The sequence below is a fragment of the Lygodium microphyllum genome, chromosome 17, assembly GCF_053477565.2.
Source record: "Lygodium microphyllum isolate KBCC chromosome 17, Lygodium_microphyllum_v1.1.10, whole genome shotgun sequence".
NCBI classification, from domain to species: Eukaryota; Viridiplantae; Streptophyta; class Polypodiopsida; order Schizaeales; family Lygodiaceae; genus Lygodium; species Lygodium microphyllum.
The window spans coordinates 126,634,467-126,653,874 of NC_141151.1; the positions used below are offsets into that span (position 1 = coordinate 126,634,467).

General features: G+C 38.9%; 1 pseudogene; it reads left to right on the top strand.

Annotated features, from left to right (window-relative positions):
- The first annotated feature begins 17 nt into the window (after positions 1 to 17).
- LOC148022333 (delta(7)-sterol-C5(6)-desaturase pseudogene) lies at positions 18 to 15,979 on the top strand (annotated as a pseudogene).
- The last annotated feature ends 3,429 nt before the right edge of the window (positions 15,980 to 19,408 follow it).

Consider the following 19,408-nt stretch of genomic DNA (forward strand, 5'->3'; position numbering starts at 1 on the left):
CTTCCTCAAGACTAGCTATGAGGCATCCATCGTATGTGGCTCCCTCTTCCTCTCTCCCTTGTCTGACCAAAGACCCTTTGAACTACTTCGTGGAGCAAACATCCTGGTACAACGATTTGGTCTTGGACCTCTTCCTCCCTGCAAAGTGGTCCCGCACACCGCCCAGACATGGCCGAGGAATTACATTGCCGAGGTCATCTTATACTTTGTGGCAGGCGGTCTCTGGTGTTGGTACATCTACTATTGGAAAAAGCATGTGTATTTCCAGGCTATGCCTTTATATGTTTCCTTGCCTACAGCATCAGAATACATGATTGAACAAGGCTGGACTAAGTGTTATCCTAATATCAGCCATGTTGGATTGCTTCACTACATAGCATGGTTGATAGTTTACCTTGTGGTAGTAGAGTTTGGCATTTATTGGATGCATAGGGGTTTACATGATTGCAGACCCCTCTACAAATGACTACATGCAACACACCATATTTACAACAAAGAGAACACTCTATCGCCGTTTGCAGGGTTGGCATTTCACCCAGTGGATGGGATTCTGCAGGCCTATCCACATGTGATAGCAATTATGTTTATACCAATCCACTTTATAACTCATGTTGCTCTCATAATTCTGGAGGCTGTCTGGACCACCAATATTCATGACTGTATCCATGGAAAAATTTGGCCAATCATGGGTGCAGGCTATCATACCATCCACCATACAACATACAGGCATAATTATGGGAACTTCTTGAAGCAGCAAAAATCTCGTATGCATTTTTGGCAGCCATGCTTATGTGGATGGTTCTTTGGTCAATTTTTGTTGCTCCTGATATGAGACAAACAGTGGCTATGGGTGTCTTCAAGAGGTTATGCTAGAAAACAGGGAATGACTATTCTTATGCATAAACAATCCCAATTGAGAACCCTTGATGCTCAAAAATAGGAGTTGGATTGCTGAAAGTTTCTGCTGGTCTGATGTACCTGCTGCTCTTGTGATCTGAATTTGATAGAAAATCTCTGAAAGCATCTGAAATCAGATGTGTGGAATAACAGAAGGATCACTGCACTAAAGGACATGCTTGATTGGATTATAAGTTAATGCTTCCGTTCAAAGTAAATGACATCATACATCTGAATGTAAACAAAATGATACTTTCACTTAGATGCAATGCTGACTAAGAGAAACTTCAGTTTATTCTGAACATGAACTTCTTGTAACTCATTTGACAAACAATATAATGATCTTGGCATCAAATATTGTGTTATTGAGATCTTCTTGTTAGTCTTTATTTCTTGCTGTACCTTGAACCCCGTGTTCTGCAACCCTTGCATGAACTTTACGACAACAGATATATAGATGCAAAATTTGTGTCTATTTACATGCTCTTTTACACTCACATATAGACACAATGATAGATGCACCCGACTTTGCGCGTCTATGCCTCGTTTCTATTGTAGTGTTAGTATTCATAATCTTTGTGATAGCCTAGTTTTTAGGTTTGATGTAAGCCCCACAAGAATGTTATGATAATGATCTTTTAAAAATTCTAGATATGTTTATTCATGAAAATATAAACTTTTTGAAAAACTCCAAAATAGTTATTATTTCCTAAAATATTTTATCTCTCCAAGATCTCCTGAAGCTATATTTTTACTTGCTACATTGCCAAAAGGTTGGGATACTTTTAGGAGACAAATTAGTAAGAATCATCCTATAGATGGACTAAAGACAATGAACATTGCTCTTACCATTCTTTATGAGAAATTCAATCATGAGAATGCCAATATTGTTAAAAATATCAATGCCCTTATAGTCTCTGATGAAAAATCACAAACAAGAGGTAAATGTAATGACAACAAGAAATTGTGAAGTATGCCTCATGCTCATAAGAACAAGAATGTGCAATGTTATTAGGTTATAAAGAAGGCCATGTGAAGAAAGATCGCTACAGGTGGAAAAGAGATCATAAGTCAAAGAATAAGAAAGAAGACAATGGCAAGAAGGAAGAGAAGTCTTGTGGTGTCAAGATTGAGAAACTCAAGATACTGTGAGATCTTAACGTTTGGCCCTTCGATCTTTAAGATGAGAACCCTAAGATCACGTCCTTTTCCCTTATGGACCACTTGTCCATAGTAAGATTGTCGAATCAAACAATCCGATGATTGTTTAGAATTATCCTCTCCAAATATCCAAGGCGTAGGCCTTGATCGATAATCCATCCTAGAGTTTAACCTATATGCGAGATGCAACTAGAGCATTATTGCATAAGTGCATCTTTTAACACATGAACCATATATTCAAAGTGCAACAAACTTTCATTATGATGGTGCCAGAAATATAAGTACCTTGACATGCAATTTAAAACTTTTTTGAACATTCCTATGATCTTTTTAAAACAAAGGGCTCTAATGTAGTAAATTTCCAATGCAATTAAGTTTTCCCTATGCGAATTTATACTTAATGGACTCATATCATGCGGAAATGAAAAAGGGAGAATTTGATGGAACCTGAACATCCGCAGGAGGGATATTATCGATTCTTTTGCTTCGGGTGGGGACTCCTACACGTGCTCCTCTTACTCCTGCGCGTGCTCCTCTTGTATGGCGCTTTGGGGCCATCATAATTGGGATTTGGGCAGGTGGCAGGTGTGCTGAAATTTTCTGCAAGTTGGCAGTCCTTCCTTCCCGCAAGGAAACTCCCTTCACAAACGAGTTGTGTCCTTCACGTGATCTGCGGGTGAAGTACCCCAAAGAAGCTTTTAGTGGAAGCTTCTTAAGAAGCTTCTTTAGATTCGTGCTTTCTATTAGTCGGCCTGACAACGTCTCCTCCTCCTCAATCGTGTTGGGAATGATGAAGAAGAAGAAAATGTTGATAAACGAAGGTATGGGGGCAGCAATCCGCACGGCCTGGCGGCGTGTAGGCGAAGTAGGGGGTGCGTGGCATGTCAGGAGAAGCAGGGGGGCAGCGCTGAAGTCCCAGATCCAGGGAGGCTCCCCTTATATAGTGGGGGGATGGTTCATGGGTGGGGGAGATGGCCATTTGGCAGGCCGCCACCCCACACCTGGGGGGTGCATACCCCCTCTCCCACTCTTAATCCCTCTCTCTCCCTCTCTCTCCCCGACATGCTATCGACAGGGGGAGAGAGAGAGGTAAGAAAATTTAAGCTAATTTTAACATTTTGAAAAGGGGAGGTTCTTATGGGAGAGGCACGCGAAATGTTACTTCCTCTCCCCCTTAGAGGAATCGAGATGTCCTCATCTCAAGGAGATCTGGGGGTATTGTTGGTTGAAATTATTTTCATCCATCTAGGTAGCATCCTCTTCGGGATAATCTTTACACTAAATGAGGTATTCTCTCAAGGTCCTTGATCTCAAATGCCTCTCCCTAACATCTAGGATTCTGTCAGGCACTAGCTCAAGGACTCCTTGGCTAGGCATTACAATTTTCTAATCATCAAGTACATGATTCAGATTAGGTAGATACTTTTTCAATAGGCTAACATGGAATACATTATGAATCTTTAGAGTTGCGGGCAACTGTAGTCTGTAAGCATTAGGCCCTAGGCACTTGATGATCTTATAAGGTCCACATATACCTCAGACTTAGCTTCTTGTACTCTCCCAAGGACAATGAACTCTTTTTAGGGCGTACATGGATGAAGACTATATCACCTTCGATGAAGGATATGTCTTGCCATTTCAAGTCAGCATTGGCCTTCTGTCTATCCTTGGCAGCTTGAATGTCTTATCTTATTGATTTGATTTGATCATCCATGTCTTCCAGCATTTATCTTGAAGCTTCTACCCTCAAATTTGGATTTGAGAAGTTCAAAGGGGTACGACAATCATGCCCATACAATGCTTGGAAAGGGGTCATCTGAATACTCTGTTGGTAAGAAGCATGTTCAGCAAACTCAATCAATGGTAAGTATTGAATCCACTTTTTGGGTTCTCGACAGCATTATGTCCTAAGTATATCTTCAATGACTTGATTGACTCGTTTTGTTTGACCATCAGTTTGGGGATGGTAAGCTATGCTGAAACAGAGTTGAGTTCCAATAGCCTCAAAGATAGCCCTTTAGAAGTGTGATGTGAAAAGAGAGTCACAATCACTAATGATTCTTCTAGGTAACCCATGAAGTTTGAATATTTTCTTGATAATTAATCTTGCGATATCTGAAGCTTTATAGTTCATCTTGACAAGGATGAGATGTGCAACCTTGGTGAGCATATCTACTACAACCAAAATAGAGTTATATCCTCCCTGAACTTGGGATAAGCCAACAATAAAGTCCATACTAATAAAGTCCCATTTCATTTATGGAATGTCAAGTGGTTGCGATTTCCCAGGTATTTTAACATGTTCTGCCTTAATGCGTTGACAAGACATATTTGAGTACGTCTCCATTGAGCCTTTCCCAATAATCGCTCTTTCTGACCGTATTAAGGGTCTTGGCATGACCAGGATGCCAGGGGAGTCATGGGCTTTCCAAAGTATCTTCCGCTTGAGAGTTTGGCTTGCATGGATACATAATCTTGTCCTAAAGTAGACAAGTCCATTACTGATGGAGAAATCTTGATACTTCCTCTTTAGCTTTGGGTTTTGATCCTTGATGGGGATCTCCCTTAGCATTTTCTGATAGACTCAGTCATGATATGCCGCTTCTTTTTCTAGCTCAAGAATCGGGTTGTTTGGCATTGATACCTTTGTAGCTAGAGACCTTGCTGTTGATGGATCTTGCAAAATGAGAGAATTTAGAAATGCCTTGCGACTGAGTGCATCGGCAACTACATTATCTTTTCTAGGCCTATATTTGATTTCAAAATCATATTCTTCCAGCACTTCGATCCATCGACGTTGCCTCATATTGAGCTCATTCTGGGTGAAAATCCATTTAAGAATATTGTGGTCTGTTACTAAGGAAAATTTGTTACCTAGCAAGTAATGTCTCCAAAGTTTGAGAGCATGGATGACAGCCAACAGCCCTAGTTGTGGGTAGCATAATTCCTTTCATGGCTCTTCAATTTTCTTGAAGAATATGCTACGGGATGGCCTTCTTGCATAAGTGCACATCCTAAAGCAAGTGCACTAGCATCAGCTACCACTTCAAACTCCATACTAAGGTCATGAAGTTTTGGGATGGGTGCTGATACCAAGCTTTGCTTTAGTTTGTCAAAGTTGGTCTGTTCAACAGAGTCAGGTGACCATACAATTGCTACTTGCTTCTTTAGTAGATCAGTCAGAGGTGCTTATACTGAATGCAGTCTTCGGGATTATGACCCAAGATTATGATTAAAGACCCATAGGCATCTTGCGAATCCGTTTTAAGACCCATAGGAATTCAAAGTTTCCATACCTTATACAGAATGCATTCTTTGAGATATCTTCTTATTTGATCATTATCTGATAATATCTAAATCTGAGATCTGTCTTTGAGAAGATAATGAAGGAAGCCCATTTGATATGACGGTCAGAAATTTGGGGTTGGCTAAGTAGATGTCTAATGCTTTGCTGGTCAGTCTTTATCATGAATTCTGAACCCATTAAATAATGCTTCCATTGTTTTAATGCTTGTACAACTGCTAATAGTTCTTTGTCATAAGTGGAATATTTGAGCTCAGAGGGTTTCAGCTTAGAACTAGAATATGCTATTGGATGATTGTCTTGCATTAATACGGCTCCTATTCCTGATCCGCTAGCATCAGTCACAACTAGAAAGAATGGTCTATTAAAGTCAGGCAATTGTAGAACAGGGGCATTGGTTAATGCACGTTTCAGTAAATCAAAGGATTTCTACTGATTTTCAATCCATTGATAAACAATTCCTTTCTTAAGAAGTTTGGTCAATGGTAAAGCAAGTAATGAAAAATTACGTACAAACTTCCTATAGAAACTAGCAAGACCAAGGAATGAGCGTAATTCATGTACATTTTTAGGAACAGGCCAATGCAATATTGCGTCAATTTTCTTAGGATCAACTTTAATTCCTTCTTTTGATACAATATGACCTAGATATTCTATTTCTGTCTTAAAGAATTCACTCTTGTCAAGATTTGCAAACAATTGATTTTCTTTCAGTAATTGAAAAACTAATGATAAATGCTCATAATGCTCTTTTTCACTTTGACTGAACACCAAAATATCATCAAAGAAAACAATCACACAATACTGATATTTCAGAAAAATACGGTTCATCATTCTACTAAAAGTAGCAGGTGCATTAGTTAATCCGAATGGCATGACTAAGAATTCATAATGGCCAAACTGTGTCCTGAATGCAGTCTTAAATATGTCGGATCTATCTAGCCTCACCTGATGATATCCAGACTTAAGGTCAATTTTACTAAATATAGAAGATCCTTGCAGTTTGTCCATAAGGTCATCAACTCTAGGTATAGGATACCTATTCTTTACAGTGATCTTATTTAATGCTCGGTAGTCAATACACATATGATAGGTATTATTCTTTTTCTTGACTAAGAGCACAAGTGCACCGAATGGAGAACTGCTAGGTCGAATTAGGCCTCTATTTAGTAATTCTTCAACTTGACTCTGGATTTCTTTTTGCTCTATATGATTGTGCCTATATGGTGCTTTGCAAGGTGGTTGTGTGCTAGGTATTAGATCAATCTTATGGTCTTCTGGACGTGATGGAGGTAAACCTGGTGGTAGGTCTTCTGCAAAACAGTCCTTAAAATGTGCAAGAAATTCCTTATGCCTAGGGTGCATATGATTTTCCTTTGCGTGCAATTCATTCACCCAAATGAGATATGATTTAGTATTCTTGCGTAGTGCACGTTTTGCTTGAGTATGCGAAAGCAGTGGAAAAATATGAGATGCATGCATACCAAATAATGTAATAGATTTTCCTTGAAAATTAATATTCATTGTGTGCGTAGAATAATCTATGTTTGGATTATGCTGGTGTCTCCATGGCATTCCTAGAATAATGCCGCTTGACTGTAATGGGACAACTAGGAAATTTCTTCTTTCAATATATGAACCAATTTGAATTTCTAAATCTTGTAGTACTTTTATGTCTTTTAGCATGTTTTAGTACGTTCGTGGCATGTGCCTTTGTGACACGTGTCAAAGTCCGTAGCGGGTACTTTTAGGTTACATGTCGACCTTTTCTTTTTTTCCGTATGAAGCTTTAAGTATGTATTAAAAGGAAAATTTACAAGATATGTAGAAGTTCAGGCTCCATTACAGGGGAGCAACCTCGATCAAAAAAGACCATATCTTTATCATTGAACAAGTCCAAAAAAGCATGAGCTAGCTTTTCTTCTATTTTCCTAAACTTAGTTCTATTACTGCAGTCCCCAGAGAAGGTGTCTTCTCTTCATTCTTCATGATTCTATTCTGCAGCCTTTTTTTTAATTTCTGCAATCATGGCTGCCACCTCCATCTCCTGAACTTCTTTCTTGATGTCTTAACATTGTTGAATGGTCTTCTTTACCTCAATTTCATCCTGCAAAAGAAAATCAGACTTAAAACCCCAGAGAGGATCAGCAAATTGCTTTTCAAATACCATTTTATTCCTGCATATACATATGTTCCATAAATAGAGACTTCTCAGCCAATTCCAGGCAGGGGGGGTACACCATAAATTTCCCCTAACAATAATTCTTTCCAAGTGATCTTAGTGGGGTGCCACTTCAAGATTAAAACCTGTAGTAAATGAAATATGTTAGTATTCAAAGAGCAATTAAGAAACAAATGAGGGATAGATTCTACCTGGATACCACACCTTTGGCATATTCCATTTCCTATGCCAACTTTCAGAGCCCTCTCATTGGTCCAAAGGCCTTTCACCGTGATCAAACACATTAGACAAGAAATTTTAGGCTGGATAGAGGCAGACCACAGGTTGTTGAATCTGTAGTTATATTGATCTACATTCCACTTAATATGCCATCTAGCATTAAGTTTGTAGCACAGTTGAGCATTGTTTATCTTAAGATCAGGCAGTGGAAGTAGTGACTTGTCTCCTTGCAAACACACCCCTCTGTGGTTGAATTGTTGGTTGAGATTTATTCCTTTTGCTCTATGTTGGTCCCATAACATTTTCCTTCCCCTTAAAAAATCAATTTCATGTTGTTTGAGGTTAAATAGTTCACCCATCTTTTCCTCTTGAATCCAGTTTTTGTCTTTATAGTCCCATATGTCACCCCAAGTTTTAATCCCCTTTTTATATACTTTATAGGCCAGATTAGCCTCTTGGTCTTCTATTGCTCCTTGAAAGAAGCTAAACCAAATAGAACCTTTGGAGCTCCAAGGGAATGTGAGATTGATTTGGGAAGAAGGCCTAAGGAGACCCTTGTATTTGAACCAGGCTTCCCAAATCCCTTTGGCTAGTTGAGAACAATTTTTGGTTTTTATATTTACAGGGCTTATTGCTACTGTTAGAGGATCAAGTCCCTTCCACTTGGAGCATATTGACACTTGGAAATCTTTGGTTGCGGCATGCAGAAGGTTTATCCAATCTCCCTTCTCTCTGTTCAGGCTTCTTGCAATCCACTTAGCCGCTAGCTTTTCAGCCATGCTATGAAGATTAGAAAGACCACTTTTTGGGTGTTGTACATATCTTCCAAGACACTTTAGGTATCTTGAATTTATCCCCATCCCCACTCCATAAGAAATTTCTGCCCAACCTCTCAAGTTGTTTCATCCCTGTCTTTGAGGGTTTCCAGCATGCAAGAAAATATATTGTTGAGAGCTTCAGGGTCAATCATAAATCCTCAAAAGATAGGAATTAAAACCTTGATAAGTCCCTCTCCCAGGTGGCTGATAGAAGTTGGTTGCAAAGAAATAGAATCTGGTAAAGTTTTCAGGTTGCTAGGTATTCCTATGGGCTTTGATGTGACTATGAAGCAAAGGTGGCACATGTTGGCCTTTTCCACCGGCCTTTCTGTCAGCATTTGGGACTCGGGACTTACAAATTATTATTACAATTTCGTCACATGTCTTTTTGCACCTTTATTTCACACTCCGTGCCACCTGGCAGGAACCTCTACGTCGCGTGTTTTTTATATGAGTCCCACCTTATGTTAAGTATATTTGCAGATTCCAAATAAATATGTTATACATTTTTTTGGTAAAAAGTGAATATATATATATATATATATATATATATATATAAGCCAAAGAGAGAAGGACAAGGTCTCTAGGGAGGTGAGGACTCAAGAGAGCACCATTACATAGCCTTGCAAAAGATTAAGACACCTTGCATACCCCTAACCCCTTCATCATTTGAGGAGTTTTTGCTGGGAATAGAAAACCATTTTGCCATCTCTCTTCTTTGAAGCAAGGATCCACTTCTTTAGTATCCTTGATGCACTTCCAAAGAGACCATGCTATTGTGGAACACTTGTGAATCGTGAGGAGCCTAAGGCCATCAATCCATCCTTGAAAAATCTAAGCACTCCTTTCTAACCAGGATTACCAAAGATAAGTTTCCCCTATCTTATGCCTGAGCAATGAGCCCATTTCTTTGCATTCACAAAGAAGAATCTTTCTCCAAGTGAAGGGAGCTAGATGAACCTCAATAAGCATGAGCTGAATTGTTAAAGGAAAATTGGAGTTAAGGGGACAGTCTAGGAAAGTATGAAAAAAATAGTTTCAAAATCTTTTTTTACATCTTGTGCATATTCCATTTCCCTTCCCAAATTGGAGAGCTTTCTTAGCTATCCAAATGGCTTTATGAAGAATCAACCACAAAAGGATAGCATGTTTATGAAGACAACCTCATCAGCTCATTGCAAGAAGGGTTCCCAATATTTGTCTTATTTGAAGTGTCCCTTTGCTTTTGAAACACAATTTAATGAATGCTTTTCCAATACCTATAGCCAAGCTTGTGTGGCTTATGAGCCTTGGTGAGATAGCTAGAGGGAATGATACCTATGATTTGGTTGAACCAAATTGAGTATTCTTAAAGATCAGAGATTTGTGAAATGCTCATCAACTGGAAGATAAGCGGGGGCTTTTATTCCATCCAAGCTTTCAGAAACACAAATTAGAGAGGATCCTTTAGGAGTAAAAAGAGCTTTGTTGAGCATGATTTCATAAAGAGAAAAGTTGGGCCAAGATTTTATGGATAGCTTAACTAAGGTGGCGCAATAATCCTCTAAAGAGAAACTCTCGATAGTCCATTTGGTAGCCAGCTTTTTCCAAGGTTTACCTATTTAGGAGATAATGACCACCTTCATTAGCATTGCGAAGTGTGCAGGTTTGGGAAGCTACTTTGAAAATTCTATTTCCATCCTCGTTACCTCCCCATAGAAAAGTTTCTTACCCGTGAGTGCTATTTTTTGAGATGAAGCTTACAAGGGGTCCAACAAGCCAAAAATAGACTATTGCTAGTAATCAATAATGAATCTGAACAAAGATTCTGAAATAGAGATTGGTATGCATTCCTTTCCATATATTCAACATGTTTTTTAGTTTCTATCCCACCTTTGTTTCATGGTGACATTAAAGCCCAATGGGATACCAAGTAGTTCGAAATGTATACCATTAGGTATCTATTTACATCTAGCTTGCAAAACGACCATGGGGTGGTGGTTGGTGTAGAGACTTGAAGATAGTCTTCTTATAATTAGTGATGCAACCACTGGCTAGACAAAAATTGTGTGTGTATATCTAGTTGCCCCTAAGTCCTCCATCCATGTAATGTATGGGACAAGCACATTGAATTTCAACCCCAACAACCTTCCACTTAAACTTCAATGTGTTTGTAAGTGATGGATAATGTATGTAACTATATATGTACATATAAATACTGGTTGAAAATCATGTCTACCCAGTGCCCATCAATGCATGATAGGGTGTAGATTGCTAAGAGGATAAGCCCTTTGTAGGAAGATCTCTAGGATTGTCATATATGTGAAGCTTAACAATCCATATTTTCTTGTCCTCAAGCACATGAGTTATGAAGGCATACTTCACATCACATTCTTTGTCTTTGTATGAAACATTGGATTTGGTGCCAATCAAATAGCACTCTAACTATCACATGAGAAACTAGAACCTCTATAGTAATGCCGAAATCTTTTACTAGACAAGCAAGCCATATGGCCCATTTCTAAGCTTGTAATGCTACAACATACTCAACCTTTGTGGTAGACATCAAATGAGATTTCCATGAAATGGCACCACCAAACTAAAAAAAACATAGCTTGAATAAGACTTTGTTTTATCCAAATCACCTACAGAATCTATATGCATGTAACTATATACACTAGAAATTTTCCCCAAATAAAATGCACATATCCTTAGTACCATTCAAGTGGCTCGTGATTCCTTTCACAACTACCAATGCTCCTTTCAAGGATTGGATATGTGCCATCTACTAGTTAATCCCATTGGAAAAGCCATGTCTATAGAAATAGGTATGATTGCATAAATTATGTTGACCACTGCTATGGAATAAGGCACGTTACTCATTTGAGCCATTTCGCATCTCATTTGGAACAATCCTCTTAGTCAAGTTTCACATATGGAGGCAATGGATTACTCACTACTTTCCCCCTCTCCATATTGAGATGCTTAAGAAACTTACCAATCTACTCAATCTAAGATAAATTATTTACTTCTAACTTGCACAATGTGCATGCCAAAAATTTGATTGGCTTCTCCTAGATCCTTCATTCAAACTATGGATTCAAATTTGACTTTAATGTAGCTATCTCATGACCTCTTTGTTGGAAATTAGTATATCATCCACATAAAGAATGAGAATCAAAAATCTAGCATCCATAGCTTGCTTACAATAGGGGCAATTTTCTATCTCACATTACTTATATCCTTGAGAACGCATAAATGCATGTTACTTCGTATACCACTCCCTTGGCGACTACTTAAGACCATAAAGGATCTTCTTTAATGTGGACACCAAATGTTCCTTGCCCTTCTCAACAAAATCTTCTAGCTACCACATGTAAATGTCTTCATCAAGATCACTATGCACGAATGTACTATTGATATCCGTTTCGACCAAACAAACGTAAGAGAAAGTTTATCCTAGAACATTTTGGGAATATGTCAATAATATTGTTCACAATAAAAGGCTCTAGGGTGCCTTTGTAAAAGTTGCTCTCTAGACCAAATCACTACAAGAAGCTTCTCATCTATAGCCTTATTTGATGCTCTATTAATAAAATGAATTGTACTATAAACACTCCTCTACCAAAATCAACTAAGCAATCTAGCATTGGAGAACATGATATGTATATTCTCTTGAATGGTAGAGTTTAACCTTTCCACAATGCCATTTAATGTAATATTTTATGGAGTATTCAACTTACTTTTGATATCTTTTTCATCACAAAAGCAATTGAATAATTTGGAGACATACTCTTCACCAATCTCTATATAGTATATAAGCCTTTTGCCACATTGATTCTCCACTAATGTTGCAAAAATTTGAGACACCAAAAGGAGATCATCTCTCCTTATAAGAGGGTATATCTATAGTGTGTGTGAGAACACATTTGTAAATGTGACAAAGTAGGATGCACCTCTTAAAGAAAAAGTAGGCATAGTGCCACAAGTGTCACTATCTACAATACTAACTTTTACAAGTGCTACCCTTTTATTTGAGAAATGTGTTTGTTTACAATATATACAATGCTCACAAATAGGATTTAAAGATGGGAATATAACCACAACATGAAAGAGCCTTCATTGAATTTTGGCTCATATGTCCTAACCAATCATCCCACAAAGAAACACTAGGCATCTCAATTACAAGTACAATATGGTCTATACTACTAGAAAAATAAAGCATATACAACATTCTGAATTTGTGGAACGATGAGATATGGTAATAGAATCTTTGGTATTTCACCAAGAAGAATAACCAAACACATCATAGTAGCAATATCATCTAGTTGTCTAGCACTACTCAAGATATTCACTAGTTTGGAAACATTTCGTACGTTCTTCAACATAAATGAAGATCCATTCTTGAATTTCAACTACATATCTTTAATGTCAATGATGTCACATGTATAGTTGTTTCCAAGATATACACTCACTTTCCTTGATGCATCATGTGTGATGAACCACTCCTATGTAGAGAAACATGAAACAATGCTCTCAAATCAATGATCTAATAAAAAGAGACATATTCCAAACAATCAATCAGGTGTGAATCATTGATTCTAGGTGTTAGTAACATATCACCAAAGTCAATAGACAGTATCTTGAGTTTCTCAATCTTGACACCACAAGACTTCTCTTCCTTCTTGCCCAAAGACTATAAGGGCATTGATATTTTTAACAATATTGGCATTCTCATGATTGAATTTCTCATAAAGAATGGTAAGAGCAATGTTCATTGTCTTTAGTCCATCTATAGGATGATTCTTACTAATTTATCTCCTAAAAGTATCCCAACCTTTTGGCAATGTAGCAAGTAAAAATATAGCTTCAGGAGATCTTGGAGAGATAAAATATTTTAGGAAATAATAACTATTTTGGAAATTTTCAAAAAGTTTATATTTTCATGAATAAACATATCTAGAATTTTTAAAAGATCATTATCATAACATTCTTGTGGGGCTTACATCAAACCTAAAAACTAGGCTATCACAAAGATCATGAATACTAATTTAATAAGGATCCTACCTTGTTTTTATAAAAGTGAAAGTGAATATTCAATCTCAAATATTTTGACATCTTGTTACCTCCCTCCATCCTCATTCTCCCTTTTCCTTCTTTTTCTCCTTGTTGGTTACTTACTCATTCTTCGACTTTTTTTAATTCACACAATATTCTTATTCAAAGTTGCAAATTAGATATTTATCCATAGATCAATCATCCAATGATCCTTGTAACATTGGTAAAAGAGATCTCTATCACCTTAATGTTGAGCTACAATGTAAGTATGAATGAATCACGGAAATAACAACACAAAGAATTATTTGAGAGTCCATGAAACATGTGTTTCGATATGAAGAAAAAAAATATCGATATTTGGTTGGATGGAAGATTATACTGTAAAGATCTTATAAAAATAATACTTATTTTTATAATAGAACTTCACTAATGTGGTTTATTGGTGATGGTTATAATGGATTTTTGGGCTATATGTTTAATCTTATTGTAGAGAATGATGTTCTTAAATTGGAAAATCGCTTGCTAACAAAATATAGAGATGAGTTGTTGCAAAAACTACAAGATTGTGAGTAGAAGAATCATTCATTGGAGAAGAAAACAAGCTAGTTTAGTCATTCGAAATCAACAAAGATCTCTCAAGAATATTGAGCATCTCAAACTAGGAGGAGGTGGTTGCAATAAAAGAATTGAAGTAGCAAGGTATATCCTTTGACTTGAGAAATGTTGAGTATAACTTTGCTTCTAATAGTATCTGAGTTATAATGTTGATTTTCTAAAGATCTCTACTACAACCAAATTTAAGTGAGAGAGATGCTTCAAATGCATTTGAGTTTGTTAACCTCAGCACAAGAAGAAAGTGAAAAAAGTGGAAAAGTGCAAGTTGGGTCACCTAAAAGAGGGGCCCTAAAGGAAATTAGACACAACAAAAGAAGCAAGAAGGGAAATGACCGAAAGTGCAAGGGCGACCTCAAAGGCTAAGTGAAAGACAAAAGTAGATTTTTAAAATCCAAGGCATCCATAAAACTTTTGAAAAAGAGCATCGGGCTCCCTCCTGTGAAAATTGTAATGGGTAGAAGGGCATGGGTAAACAGAAAGAGAAACTAGAAGGGAATGGGAAAAGAGGATCTTGCCATGATGGCTGGTCATGTAAAAAAGGGGATGGGTGCCCAATGGGATGAGGGCTTTTATATAAACTCAAAAAGTGAATGAGAATCTCATTCTTTGGCGTGTGGCAAAGTGGACTCTTCTTCTGTCTCTCCTTCTTTTCTCTTGCTTTCTTGTGAGTGCTTGAGGGAGGGAGTGTGAGTGAGTGTTAGTAAGGGAAGGGTTTACAACTCAAGAGGCAAAGGAAGAGCTCATTTGCAATTGTTGCATTTTGAGAGAGAGAGAGAGAGAAATGAAATGATATATTAACATGTACAAAAGGCCAAAATGACCTATGAGACCATGAGTTACAATCATGTGTATGATGGTACAACTATCTAGGCAAAATATGTAGCACAAAGAAAAATAAAAAAGGAAACTAACTAAAGCTATGTGTAAAACACAGAGCTCTATCTAGTAACAATGAGCTCCAAATGGTACAAGGAGAGACCTATTGTCACCCTATTCAGAGCAACTACCTAGTAGCTACGCTTTCCACCTCAGGGAAATTGCATGATGCCTAACGTGTATTCCATGGCCTACCCTCCCCCACCAAGAACTTGTGGACTTGCCTCATCTCTGCCTATATCAACTGCGCCATGCCTTCCACCTCTACCACCAGATGCCCCTGCGTTGTCGTGCTGCTGCGCATCCGAGTCGTATATACCTCCATTTCTTTTGTTGTGTATTTGTGTTATTTTCTATGTGTGATTCATTGTTTGTGTGATGCATTTCGATAATCTGCATCCAGTGTACATATTCCCTTAGTGCATGTGTATGATTTTGTTTGGATGCATAATGTGTGTGTATTAGAGAAATATGAAAAACTGATGCCAAAGGATCTTTGTCCTGCTGCTATTTGTTCTAGTTTTGTGTGCAATGACAGTCTTTAAGGTCACCACATGCCACACATCTCGGTATGAAGGTCAAAAACCAGGAACTTCAGGGTTGAGGAAAAAGGTTACTGTTTTCAAGCAACCAAATTATCTACACAACTTTGTGCAAGCAACAATCAATGCACTAGCTGCTGAAAAAGTAAAAGGGTCGACAATTGTTGTCTCTGGTGACGGCCGATACTTTTCGAAAGAAGCGATTCAGATCATAAAAAAGATTGCTGCAGCAAATGGTGTGGGTCAAGTGTGGGTTGTGCAAAATGGGATGCTGTCAACACCAGCTGTTTCAGCTGTCATCAGGAACAGAGCTGATTTTAATGAATGATGCTGGGAGGCTCTATTTTCTCCTTGGATATTTTTGGTATTTGGCACGCAGTGAACGGCATGGAACACTAAAAAAAAAACGGAGAGAGAGAGAAGGGGAAAAAAAAAGGAGAAGAGAGTGTCAGCTTGAGAGGCCATTCGGTTTTCTGCCCATGGTCACGAGGTCGAAGCAGTGTTCAAACCTTGAGCATCAATGCGGTCCAAGCTGAAGAAATATGTCGCCCCGTAACATCAACCGATTCAGCGCTCGATAGACAGTGCTTTGCATGACCAATCCCGTTCGTTCCTCCCTTCCCTTAACCACAGATCTGCCTGTATGGTGTTGGCCGATCCTCCCCTCTGCAGCCTGAAGATACTCGTTCGATAACATGGTCGTGGGCAATCCGTCACACCCAATTTCCTGTTGGCAAACTCCGAGCCTGCGAGACGCAAGAACAATTTCGTAACGGATCTGAAGAAGAACATGGACGAATAAAAACCTGGAGAGCATAGACCAATTCGTTGAGCAAAGAGGATTTATTTAACTAGTTTGCCAACTATCGAATAGTCGAGGACAAACAGAGGGAACATCGGCGAATACTGGAACGATGACGAAAGCATAGAAGAAAGAGTAATCAATGTGCTGAAGAAAGACGATGGTGATAGTGACGAAAGGCTGCACGATGGAACAAATGAATTGACCGGAAGGGAATAAAACACTCTGGATCTAGGTGTATCCACCAGCCAAGGTACTGCCTGTACAGAGACGGATAGACAGGAGCCTGCTGAGGTATGCAGAGTTTGTCAGTGTGTTGATCCAGACAAAACTGGAGAAGCTGCTCTTAAGGCATTACGTATCTCTTTACCCCTTCATGCTCTTCATGAAAACACAAGTAAAGTTGCAGAATTGGCACGATTCAACTCATTGTTTACATCCCATATCCCGCATATCCGCGGACAAGGATTATCTCGAATTGTGTGCCTGCAGCTTCTATTCAGCCCTAATGTTTCGATGGCCGTGCAGGATCCCTCGTATCCAGCTATGTGGACACCAGTGTGATGGTGGGTTTGGATGTAGAAGAGGCACAACACTTGATGGGTAACTTGGTCTAACCAGGTGTAGTCAAGGATATAGCTGATTCTGTAAATTGGCTCAAGGGGAACGGGTTCCCTAAGATTGGAGTAACAGAATTCTGTATGGGAGGAGATTTTTTACTAGCAAGTGTTGTACTGGTGTTTGGAGTTGATGCAGTGGTGCCCTTTTATGGTACTCCATTCATTGAGTTTGCAGATGTTTCAAAGGTGTAAGTCCTACTGCAGGCACAGTTCAGTGAGCTGGACAACATTGCAGACTTCTGTTGATCATCCACAACCATCATTGTTGGTCCTAAAAGAGCTTAAGAGCTGCACAATTCAATTGACTTCAGGCACTGACACACTAGGTGCTTTAGTGAATGCGACATTGTTTGACCCAGAGAAACATATTGATGAACTAATCCCTGTGGTGGTGAAAGAGCAACGGGGAAGCAGTTTCCTACAGTCTTTGTTGGTGGCTGCATGCATTGCTGCTATGCTTATTTTGAAGAAGATTCAATTTCTGTACTGTGGGTCTATTTTGCTTTCATAGCCATTGAGAGTTTACCTGAAAATCAAATTCATACACTTATTGTAAAGCAGTGGAGAGATTGTCATGCTTCATTATTTATTTTGACTCCCCTTTTGTTATGTACTTGACAAGCAATATAATGATCTTGGCATAAAAAATTGAGTTATTGAGATCTTCATGTTAGCCTCTTACCTTGCTGTATCTTGAACCCCGTGTTCTGCAACCCTTACGTGAACTCTACGACATTTCTGGTGAACCCAACGTGAAAGTGCTGCGTCACTTTTCAGCAAGATGGGAGACTCGCAAGAAGAGATGACAGATAATAATGTCATGAAGAACCTATTTCAGTCATTTACCATGTATATGCAGCAGCAAGCTCATGCGAAACGAGACAGTGATGCTATGGATGCCTTGAAAGCTGTCCAACAGGAGATGAAGCAGTTTAATGGCCAGCAAGTGTCAACTTACCTGCATTTGTATGAAGAAAAGATGAAGTTTTTTGGGGTTTCTCAAGATGTTTGGAGCCGCTATTTCTTGCGGATCGTGGTGCGCGCTCTTGAAGGTCGAATTGCAAAAATTCAAGAAGCACATGCAGGTTGGGCTGAATTTAAAAAGGCATTATAAGATGAATATTTCCTGGAAGATACAGGTCTTATGAATCGCAGGAATTTTTTAGCATGGGTTTCTATGCCTAATAAGGGACTTTCTGTTACCGCTCTTCTGCGAGAGTTTGAAAGTCGTTATGATCAGTTGGATGGGACTGAACAGCAAGCTTTGGAGATGCAGAAAGTGGAGTTATTTTTACAAGCTGCAGATGCTGATTTACAGGAAAAGTTGGATGATCTTTTGGAAGATCAAGCTACTGATTCAGGTTTAAAGACTGAGTGGAGACATGTCATTGATGCTGTGAATGCTCTTGTTAAGAAGCAGCGCAGGAGAGTAAGATTGCATCGTAATACAGGATCAGTTCCTGAAAAATCCTTGGAGACTTCTTCTTCTACCCCTGCTGCAACTTCTTTGCCTAAGCCTACTCCTCCTGTTGTGAATCCACCAGTTCCTGCTGCTTCAGTGCCCTTATCTGTAGATGATGTTATTAAAGGCTTGGCGGATTTGACGATTGAAGCACTCAAAGCTGAAGTTGGTAAGTTAAAGGAGTAACTTATGTCAGTACCTGCTGTAGCACCTGCTCCAGTGACTGCTTTTCCAGCTGGTCAAAGAAAAGGGTGACGATGCATTTGGTGTGATAGTATAGAGCACCAACACTGCAGAGATTGTGATGCTTTTCAGGAAGCACGTAAGAAGAATGTAGTGTTCTGGGGACAAGATGGGAATATATGGCTGACAGAGACTGGCGCTCCTCTTGACACGAACTTCGGTATGGGAGGTATGAAGAAGCTTGTTGATGATATGGCTGCGCAATCAGCTTATGTGAGTGTTAGAGGAGATGTTTCAGCTTTTGGAGTCCAGCTTGAGCAGAAATCTGATGGAGACTCTGCTTTATGGTCCTCTGCCTTGGAGATAGCGAGAAGAGGGAAAGTTCAGGCATCTACTATGACTTGTGTGGGCTCTAGCATCCGAGGAGAAACAGGATGGGATTCTCCTGTTGACAGGTATTCTATTTTTGCTTATATGGCTAAAACGCAGGGTTTAGATGCCATGGTTGAGGAAAAGAGAAGAAGAGATGAGGAAGGTCCTAGCTCCTCCAAAAAGACTAGAGGGGGTGACTTTTTTTCACCACCTGTTACAGCTCCACGTATGTCAAATTCTCCAGCTCAAACAGGTTCTGATCAACCAATGGGAGACAAGTTGAAAGAAAAGAGGCAACCAAGAAAAGAGCCAGGATTC